Source organism: Lynx canadensis, chromosome C1, assembly GCF_007474595.2.
Source record: "Lynx canadensis isolate LIC74 chromosome C1, mLynCan4.pri.v2, whole genome shotgun sequence".
Classification (NCBI taxonomy): Eukaryota; Metazoa; Chordata; class Mammalia; order Carnivora; family Felidae; genus Lynx; species Lynx canadensis.
In genome coordinates this window covers 22879919-22889684 of record NC_044310.1, presented here as the reverse complement: position 1 = coordinate 22889684, position 9766 = coordinate 22879919, and the positions used below count along the sequence as shown (strand labels likewise).

Here is a 9766-nt window from a genome sequence, read left to right as displayed (position 1 = left end):
GGTGCACAGATATCTGTCCATTTGAGACCTTGCTTGCGGTTCTTCTGCGTGGATCGCCCGGAGTGAGATTGGCTGGATCATATGGCAATTCTGTGTTTGATTTTTTTGGTTTTGGTTTTTAGGCACCGCCATACCACTTTCCACGGTCGGTCACGCCATTTGACGTTGCCATCAGCAAGCACCGAGGATCCTTCGTAGCCTCACCGACACCTGTGGTTTCCTTTTTGCTTTTTTTCTAGAGGCCAACTTAGCAGGTACGAAGTGGTATTTTGTAGTCTGGATTTGCATTTCTCTAATGATTAATGTTGTTGAGCATCTTTTCCTGTGCTTATCAGTCTTGCCTTTTTTGAATTAACACTATTTCCCCCAGACCAGCAGCTTCAGCATTATCTGAGAACTTGTCAGAAGTGCAAATTCTCAGTCCCCATCGAGGGAGGATCGACTGAATGGGAAACTCCCAGCAATCTGGGTTTTAACCAACCTTCTGGGTAATTCTGATGCACACTCAGGTTTGAGAACTCCCGGTCTGGGCATGGTGCCAGGCCCTTTGCAGAATTATTTATGACACCGTTATCATCCCCACTTAGCAGATGGGAAACCAGGGCTCAGAGAGGTACCTTGTAGGAGTCAGGCAGAGTCTGAGGTCAAGCTCCTAGCCTGCCCACCGGGTGCCTTCCCTGGGATTTCCAGGAGCCCCGGACACATTCCTTTCATGGCCAGCATGGGGAGCCCTCGACCCAGGACCCAGAGTCTAGGCTTGGAAGGAGTGGGGAGGGCAGAGCTTGGAAGCCTCTGGAAGCTGGGCAGAGCCCTCAGGGCTCACCCCCTATGAGTCCCATACCACCTGCCAGACCCTCACCTCTCTGATGTGGGCTCTCAGCCCTGACTGTAAAGAACGCTGGGGCAGGGACTTGGGGCAACTTGGTCAAAGCTTGGGAGATCTCATTAACAAGCTGTGTGACCTTGGGTACGTTACTGGACCGTCCTGAGGATCCATTGAGACCATGAAAGTTCCTTCATGCCTGAGGCATTCTGGCTTCCTGGAGGGTTGAGGCCATCTGCTCTTTGTCTGGGGGAAAGAGAAAAGCGAACATTAAGCTGGGTGCTAAATGGGCGGGGGGCACCCTCAATGTGACAGTCCGTTTTATGCCGCCACCGACTAGTGGAGTAAGGACTGTTCTCCCTGGTTTACAGATGAGGAAACTGGGCTCAGAGAGGAGATGTGGGTAGTTCAGAAAATGTCGGGGCCGGAGTTCAAACCCAGGCTCTCCCTTCTTCCGTCAGCCATCCGACAGAGGGCCAACGTGGCACCCCAGGAGGGACAGGGGAGATGAAGAGAGAAAGTGGCCCCCCCTCCGTCCCTCCCTCCCTCCTTGGACCCTGGGATCTAGGCCATGGCTTTTGGTTCCATCACCTAGCAGCTCTGCCCCCAAGATACTCCAGGCTCTGGAGGAAATGGTCTCATCCCTGCCCCCTCCCTGCAGTCCACCTGCTGAAACCTAACCCCCAAGGTGATGGTATTAGGAGGTGGGGCCTTCCGGAGATGATTAGGCCAGGAGAGCAGAGCCCTTGGGAAGGGGACTAGTGCCCTTGTCAAAGGGACCCTGAGGACTCCCTTGTCCTCTGCCATGTGAGGATGTTCCGGAAGACAGCCGCCTATGAACCTTGAAGCAGGCCCTCACCAGACACTGAATCTGCAGGTGCCTTGATCTTGGACTTCACTGAATGCTCCCTTCAGCGACCCTGTTTTACGGGCAAAGGAACGGAGGCAGAGGGGCACACAGCTGGTGAGCGGTGAGCCTGGATATGAACCTAGTCTGGTTCCAGAGCTCGTGCTGCTGGGTCACCCAAAGAATGACTCTAAAGGTTGCCGAGTGATCAGAGGCAGAGGGAAGGGCCACCTGGCAGACAAAAGCTATCTATGCCCTCTATCGCCCACGGGGTCCTTGATGACACAGAAGGCACCCAGCGCTGGGCTTGGCACACAGTGGGGCTTCTTTGGGATGAAAAATCCCCCTCCTTTTCCTGGGAGAGTCAGAGCTCATCAGCTTCATCCCCCAGGAACCGGGTTGGTGCACCCAGCCGAAAGGGCTCTGTGGATGCTGCCCTGGCCGGGGAGCAAGCTGGAGGAGGCCATTGTGTCCCTCCCTCTGAGAACCCCACTACCCTGGGCAGAGTCCTGTCTGTGTGTTAGGAGCCCGAGTCTGCAGACCCCACGTTCCTTGGGGCATCGCGCCCCCTCCTGGGCATCGCGCTCTTTCCCTCTGTGTTATCCTTGGAGCCTGCCGGCCGTGGGCTCACCGGGCGGGGGCTGGGGTGGGCCTCTGCTGGGTACACAAACACCGGTCCGCCATCCAGGGGCCTCTGAACAAGGGGAGCCCTCAGCAGAACTCCATAAGGTTTCCAAAAACAAGACTGCCGCCCCCCCCCCACTACCCTCCCCAATACAACATTCCTCCCTCCTGCTGGCAGCTGCTAACTTATGCTAATCAGATGTATGCAAACCCCAAGTCCCCAGGGGGCCCAGGGGAGCAGGGAGGGTCCAGATGGTTGGAAGGAGGCTGAGGAGGAGGCTGAGGCTGGTGTGCCCCTGGCTGCCCAGTCCCTGCCCTCACCAGGGCCCCTGGAGCAGCCCCGTTCCCCTGAACCCCTGATGGGCTGGAGGGGCCAGACCTTGTCTTTGGTGCCAGGGACCCTGGGGAAGGTCAAGGGGATGGGGCCTGAGGGTATGTAGGCTATCTGGCTGGGAAAAGGCCAGGTCCCTGAGAAGCAGTATTTCATTACTTCATTGACTTCTCCCCTGACAGCTCCCCGCTACGCCTCAGGGGCCACTGTGGCTGTGAGGAGATGGGAGCCGCGAGGGGTGACAACCTTGGGGTCAGGTGACCTGGGGCTGAACTCCCGGATTGGCCCCTTAATACTGGGCAACCTTGAGCCGGTCGCTAATAATCTTCTGTGCCTCAGTCCTCCCATCTGTAAAGTGGGGATGATACCAGGGCTCCCTTCTGAGTGTCGGGGGTTGAATGCGATGTTGCACGTGGCAGGTGGGAGCTCAGCGGCATCGGCCATGACCATCAGCAGACCGCGAGTGGAGCTGGGAGCGGCTCCGTCGGCCTGACTCGGAGGCCCCAGGCTCTCTCCTCAGAAGATTCCCAAGGCCAGACCCTTTCGCTCCGAGGCCCAAGTGCAGGGTGCTGGAGGGCGGTGCCAGGGCCCCTGGGGGCCGCTCTTGGCTTCTGCAGCCCCTGGGTGGGCAGTCTCAGGTCATGGAAAGGGCCCACCCCTCGGGACCAGGGAAGAGGCTCAAGTCCTGGCTCTGCCCCTTTCTTACCGTGTGACCCGAGGGTGGCCTTTTGCTGTGAAACGCGACCTGTGCCTCGAGTGCTCTGTTATCTGCCAGGCGGGTGCTCGGGGACAGCCGTCTCCACCTCTGCCTTTGCCTACCCTGCTCCTGCCGTGCCCGTACCTTTCTCAGCCTCCCCTCTTTCCTGGGCGCAAACTGCACCTGCGTGGCCCCCTCGAGGCCCGTCTCCGACGACTCACGCTGGGATTCCCTTTCTTTGAACTTCTGCGGCCCCCTCCCTCTACTCACCTATTCAGCATTCACCCCCCCACTCGCCCAGCTGCCGTCTTCGGTGTTCATCTGCACTCAGCACAGTGCCTGACCCACACAAGCACTGGACAAGCCTCACCTCTGCTCTTAGGGTTTTAGTTTTCCTACTCTGGCCTCAGTTTCCCCAGCTGTACAAAGCTAGCAGTGGGGCTTCTGGACAGTCCGTGGAGTTGGCGGCTGGGTCGACCATCTCTGGGCGTATCGTGACCTCTGGCTGTGTGAGGGAGCCCAGACACCGGGGGGCTGGCTTCCTCGGGCTTCTGGAACCATCAGAACCACAGCAATCAGGTGATTCTGGGTGGCCCTTCCGGAGGCCCGGACTTGCAGCCAAGAAGAATTAATTTAAATTTTCCATGGGGGCGCTGGCTCCCAGCCCTGGCCACGTGAGTTATTTTGGGACACCTGGCCACTGCTCCTTGGGCCTCATCCAAATAAACTGCCCCAACCAGCGAGGCCTGGAAATCCCCCTCCCGCCCTCGTGAACCGCTCCGCTCGGCTCCGTGGCTGGTGGGTGGCCGGAATCCGGCGTATGCCCTGGGTTCCCTAAACCCGGGCTGGGTGGAGCCGGTTCAGGATCCTGAAGTGTCCTGATCTGGTCGTGCCAGTGCGGTCTCGGGACCAGGCGGGGGCATCCTGAACCGAAGTAAATTAAACATAAAAATAAAATAACATAAGCAAACTCAGTGTCACCTGTGGGTGGGGCCTCCACGGTGTGTGACCGGGCATTCGATTGAGCCTGAGACCAGGAACAAAACCGTTTTCCTGCCCGCTGGTGACAAACACACACATAGCCCGTGGGCCGGGGCAAAACGAGTCTGTAATTTTCCTGCTGGAGTGCTTTAGCTCTTTTTTCTTTTGATTTTTTTTTTAATGTTTATTTATTTTTGAGAGACAGAGAGTGAGCGGGGGAGGGCCAGGGAGAGGGGGACGCCGAATCCGAAGCAGGTTCCAGGCTCTGAGCTGTCAGCACAGAGCCTGACATTGGCCTTGAACCCGCGAACCATGAAATCATGATCTGAGCTGAAGTCGGTCGCTTAACCGACTGAGCCACGCGGGCGCCCCATGGAGTGCTTTAGCTCTGAACGAAGTTGGCTAAGTTGAGCATCTGGGTGTCCAGGGGCCCCTCTCCCTCTTTGCTGCCACTTCGCTCCCCCGGTCAGGGGCTCAGTACCCTGCTGCTAGCTCTCTCTGAGTCCTGCCCAGAGACCGGTGTTCCCAGCTCCCCTGGGCGGGCCTGAGAAGGTGCCACCTGCCTCCCCCGAGCAGGCCTCCGTCCTTACAAATCTTGTAGTAAGTAAAGGCTTTCTCAGGGGGGTCCCTCACACGGGACAGCTTTGATGATTCGCAGGGCTGCGAGATCCCCCAAGCCCCAGCAGTGAGACGGGGAAGGGACGAGGCTCGGAGGTGAGGCCGGACCTCCTTGTCGCTCTGTGCGGGCAGTTGCGGTGACAGCAGCCATCATTTCCTGAACGTCTAGTGTGTGCCTGGTGGCACGCAATCTGCATAATCTTCCTGTGCCCACGACCCCCTGTGGGGGAGGTTCTAGTCAAGGATGTGCTGGGAAATAGAGTGTCTGGAAAACAAAACCAGTGGCGACAGCATCACTGACCGCTAGTATCTGCCAATTTCCTCGGTGTCTGTGTGACCGCCAGGGTGGCAGATCAGGTCGCTGTGAGGGCCGTCGGGAACGCTCGGGCCCAGCTGGCCCCGCAGGCGGGCGGAGGCCTGCTCCAGGAGGGCCGCTGCTCTGCTCGCTTGCTCACGAACGTGTGCTGGGGAGCACTTGTGATGTGCCAACACAGATGTGTGAGGAGAGCAGCTTTCTTCTTATCTCCTGAGGTCTTCACCCCCCGAAGTCATGAAAACGTCATCCTCTAGCCATTCTTGGCCCCCTGGCCCTGTCCCAGGGTTTTGCTTATGGCCTGGGGGGTTCGCCGGGGACACTGGTCGGGAGGGACACGTTAGACCCCGACGTTGTCGTCTTCTGGCTTCCCCTGCGTTGTCCCTGTTCTTGTCCAGTCTTGCTGAATCCTCCCTCATTCCTGATCACAAAGTCCCTTTCAGAGCCACCGGCTCCCTGGGGCCACGTCGGTGCTGGGCATGTGTGGCCATGGGGACAGGGACGGGCATTGCACAGCACCTGCCCGTCTGAGGGGAGAGCTCTCTGGGCGCCCGCCGAGGGGCGGGGCTCTGGCTGCCGCATCTGTCCCCAGGAAGGGCCACGACCTTGGCTCCTGTGCCAGGCGGCACCTCCACTCTCACCACATCCCGGGGCCTCCCTCTGTCATGGGTCCAGAGCCATCTGGACAACTCAGACTGCAGAGGAGGGCTCTCGGGGACCCCCGGCCTCCCAGCTCTGTCCACTGCTCCTTGCGTGCTTCCTCTGGAGCTTGGAGATCCACCTGGCCTCAAGGGCAGGAGGACGCCTCCGGCTCATCACGTGGGCTTCCACATTTTCTACACTGTGGCAGGGTCTGGACTTTGGAAACTCAGAAGGCAGGGAACTGGAAATATTCCTTATTTCGGCAGCATGGTTGCCCCCAGTCGTGGGGACTGAGGGGTGGGGGGAGGAAGGGAGGGGGGGTGGGGGGAGGGGACCCTGGGAGTTCTGGGGAGAGAGGCACTGGTGGGCATTTCGACATGTTATCCTGCCACGTGCTGACACCAAAACAAGCACAGAGAGGTTAAGTGACCTGGCCCAGGTTGCCCAGCGGGTCAGAGGCTGGAGTGGCCGAGCCCAAGTCCCCTCCCAGCTGCAGAGAAAGCCACTAACGAGAGCATAGGAGGGACTGAGCTTGTCTCTTGGACCAGATGGGGGCTGGAGGGCCAGACACGGGAACAGACTCACTTAAGAGAGTGCGCAGGTCAAGGCGGGTGAGGGCTGGCGCTCAGGGCTCCTGTCTCTGTCTGTCGTCGGCCCCAGGGGACCAGTTGCTGCCCAGAATCCCAGGGGAGGCCTCAGAAAGCCTGAGCAGGGACAGAGAAACGCACAAAGAAGGGAGCCGCTGGTGCCTGGTTGCCCCACTTGCTGTGTGGCCTCAGGCAGGGCGGTGCCCTCTCTGGACGTCCATATCTCTCATTTGCTGGAGGAGGTAGGAGGACCTGGCCTCTTTCAAGGCAGTTTGTTTCTCTTCCTGGCCTCTTCTGGGTATCTGGGCTTGAAACCGATTCATGACTCGCCGCCACCCTCCCCCAAACACAACACTGATAAAATCCCCTGGATATGCTGACCGGGGTCACCCTGCCCTTCTCCACTGTCATGTTACTCTTCCCCCATTTCATGATGAGAAAGCATTTTGCAGGGAGGGACTTTGAGTCCATGTAAATTGTCCGTTCCTCATCAAACTTTTTTTTTTTAATTAATTTACTTATTTTGAGAGAGAGAGAGAGAGAGAGAAAACCAGCGGGTGAAGGGCAGAGAGAGAGGGAGACACAGAATCGGAAACAGGCTCCAGGCCCTGAGCTGTCAGCACAGAGTCCGACGTGGGGCTCGAACCCACAAACCGTGGGATCATGACCTGAACCGAAGTCAGATGCTTAACCGACTGAGCCACCCAGGCGCCCCCAAATGACCTTCTTTATCTTGTTCTGTCTCTGGCCCAACACTGGCGTCTGCCGTTTCTTCAAGGAAGGGCCTAAGTTTTCCACGTGATTCCCAAACGAGGCAGGACGTGCAGTTATCGTGCTGTGTGCGTGCGTGTTAGGTGTGCACTCAGAGTTTATTTATGAAACACAGCATTCAAAAAAACCCAGGTGTTTTATAACGGTATCTGGGCAGTCCTCATTTTTGAAAAACACACTAGAAGCTTTCAAAGCTGGGTGGGTGGGGGTCATGGGATCGTGCCCTGGGCCTCTCAGTGGTTTCTGCTTCGCCTCCTGGCCCATGGGGCACGCGTCCTCCACCCGGCCCCTCCCGCCTCGGCCAGCACAGCCAGAGCCTAGAGGGGCGCGGGCGAGGCTGGGGGTCCCGCCAGAGCAAACACAGCCCCTGCGTGTGGCCAAAGGAAACAGCCCTGGGTCAATATTAGCTCGTGCGGAACGGGCCCAAGGAACGTGTCGTTTGTCCCCTGTGGTCTCTGGGAGGGAGGAGGAGAGGTGGACCCAGTTGCTCCCAGAAGCCCAGGATGTCACTGGTCCAACCTCCCTCTGTGTGGATGGGGAAGCTGAGGCCTGGAGGTGGCAGGGACTTGCCTTGGGTCACAGTGTGAGTTGCGGGACCGGCCAGCAGAAGAACATTCATTTCTCCATTCTTTTCCTTTGGGGGTTTCGGCTTCTCCCCCCGGGGCTTCCGGGAGGCGACAGGAGGTAGGTCCGCGAGCACTGCGGTGGGAGTCAGGAATCCCGAGTTCTAGTCCCCGCACCGCGTGCTCCACGGTGGGGCTCCGGGATGTCCGCTGCCTTCCCCGCGATCTCAGAGCTCCCCTCTCCCAGCACACTGACCTCCAGTGCCTCCACGCTGCTCGTTCAGGTCCTCAAACTCAGGTGTTCAGGGGCCAGGTGCCGAAGGTGAGCGTGCGACGCGAGCAGCTTGCCAGGTGCCGGGCGAGGCGAGGGCTGTGCAGACTGCAGGCGTGTGCCCTGCGAGAAGGCCAAGTGCAGCAGCCACAGGAAGCACGGGGTTGGTAGGCTCCGCCGACTGTTTTCCCCGAGCAGCTGGCGTGGGGCAGAAGGACAGACCCCCGCTTTCTGTCCCAGTGGAGACGGCGGCGGCCTGGCTGGGGCTGCGGCATCCCAGGCCCAGGGGAAACCCCGCTGCGGGCTTTGCAAGGCTCAGTTGAGATGCGACCCGAGGAGCGAGGAGTGGGCCTAGCCGGGCCCGGGAGCGGCTTGGCCCTGTTCTGGCCTTTGTGTGGGGCCGGCTGTGGGGACGTACACAAAGCCCGCCCACCTCCTGCCTTGTCCGTGGGCCTCCTGTCTCCCAGCTCTGGCCGCCTCCCCCATCCACGCTCCTGCCACAGGAGAGCCACGGACTGGCAACCACTGTCTGTACCCTGGCCCAGCCGCCCCCACCCCCTGCAACCCTCAAAGAGGCCAAGAACAAGCCAGCATTTGAGCCCCAGCCCTACCGTGTACCGGCTGTAGGATCCTGGGCAAACTAACCTCCCGAAGCTTCGGTTTTCTCATCTGTAAAATGGGAATCCACTGGGTTGTTGTGAGGACTGGCCAAGTAAGGTAAGCCCGTGTGCTGCGAAGCAGGGGCTCAGTTGCACACCCTTCCTCTCATGCTTGGCTCCCAGATTGCCTCCTGCCTCCTCCTGGAGGTCTCTCTTGACTGCCACAGCCCGGGCTCAATTCCAACCTCTAGACTCAAAGGAGGAACAGTTTGGCAGCGGGACAGAGATGGGGGAGCAGGAAAGGAGCTTGGCAAGCGTCTAGAACACCTTCTCCTTCTGAAGCTCAGAGAAGAGGAGGGAGCTGGGCCGGGTGGCACAGTGACCTAGGGGCAGAGACGGTTCTGGAGGTCTCTACTGTTCCTCCTTGTGCAATCTCTCTGCTTTTTCCGTTTAACGTCCTGCCACGTATAACCATTGAATGTCCATGGGGGAAGTTCGTCTTATTTCATGAATGAGCAAACGGAGGCACAGACTAAGGACAGAAAGCGAGTAAAATAGAAGTGGCCCCCGGTACAGTGCTCTTCCCAGTACAGCGCATGGCCTCCTGTGGTCTGTACTCCTTCCCTTCCAGTAGCCCAGGCAGCCTGTGGACAAGCATTATGGACACCCGCTCTGCACCTTGCCTGGTTCAGCCTCCACTCCAGAGTAATACATAACAGGAAGAAGAGACAGCGTCATCAGGGCCTGAAAAATGTTACCAAACCCAGGGCACACAAGTAATTCAAAAGAGGAAACGACACAGAAACAATGGCAAAAAAAAAAAAAAAAAAAAAAAAAAAAAGAACAACAACAAAAAAAAAACAAACAAAAAAAACCCAAACCAGGGAAGAAAATGTTTATAACCTGACATTTTAACAGATACTGTCACTTACAATATCAACACATTCGAGGCTCCTTTAAAAATGGTGACAAAACTCACCGGCCAGCCAAAAGATAAACTGTGTCAAAAATACTTGCAACGTCTATGACTGACCAGAGATTAACTTCCTGAATACGTAAAGAGTGCCTTCAAATCAATAAGAAACAGATTCCCCGACCC

At 57.9% G+C, this 9766-nt stretch overlaps 1 protein-coding gene across 5 annotated transcripts in view; it reads left to right on the top strand.

Moving 5' to 3' along the window:
• The first annotated feature begins 9242 nt into the window (after positions 1-9242).
• LAPTM5 (lysosomal protein transmembrane 5) overlaps positions 9243-9766 on the top strand; it is a 33254-nt gene continuing 32730 nt past the window's right edge. For 3 of the 5 annotated variants that reach the window (XM_030323815.1, XM_030323811.1, XM_030323812.1), the window contains exon 1: positions 9249-9254. The gene's annotated coding sequence lies outside the window, so the exon portion shown is untranslated. Of the gene's footprint in view, positions 9255-9766 lie in introns of all 5 variants that reach the window. The other 2 variants (XM_030323813.1, XM_030323810.1) reach the window with 2 other exon arrangements.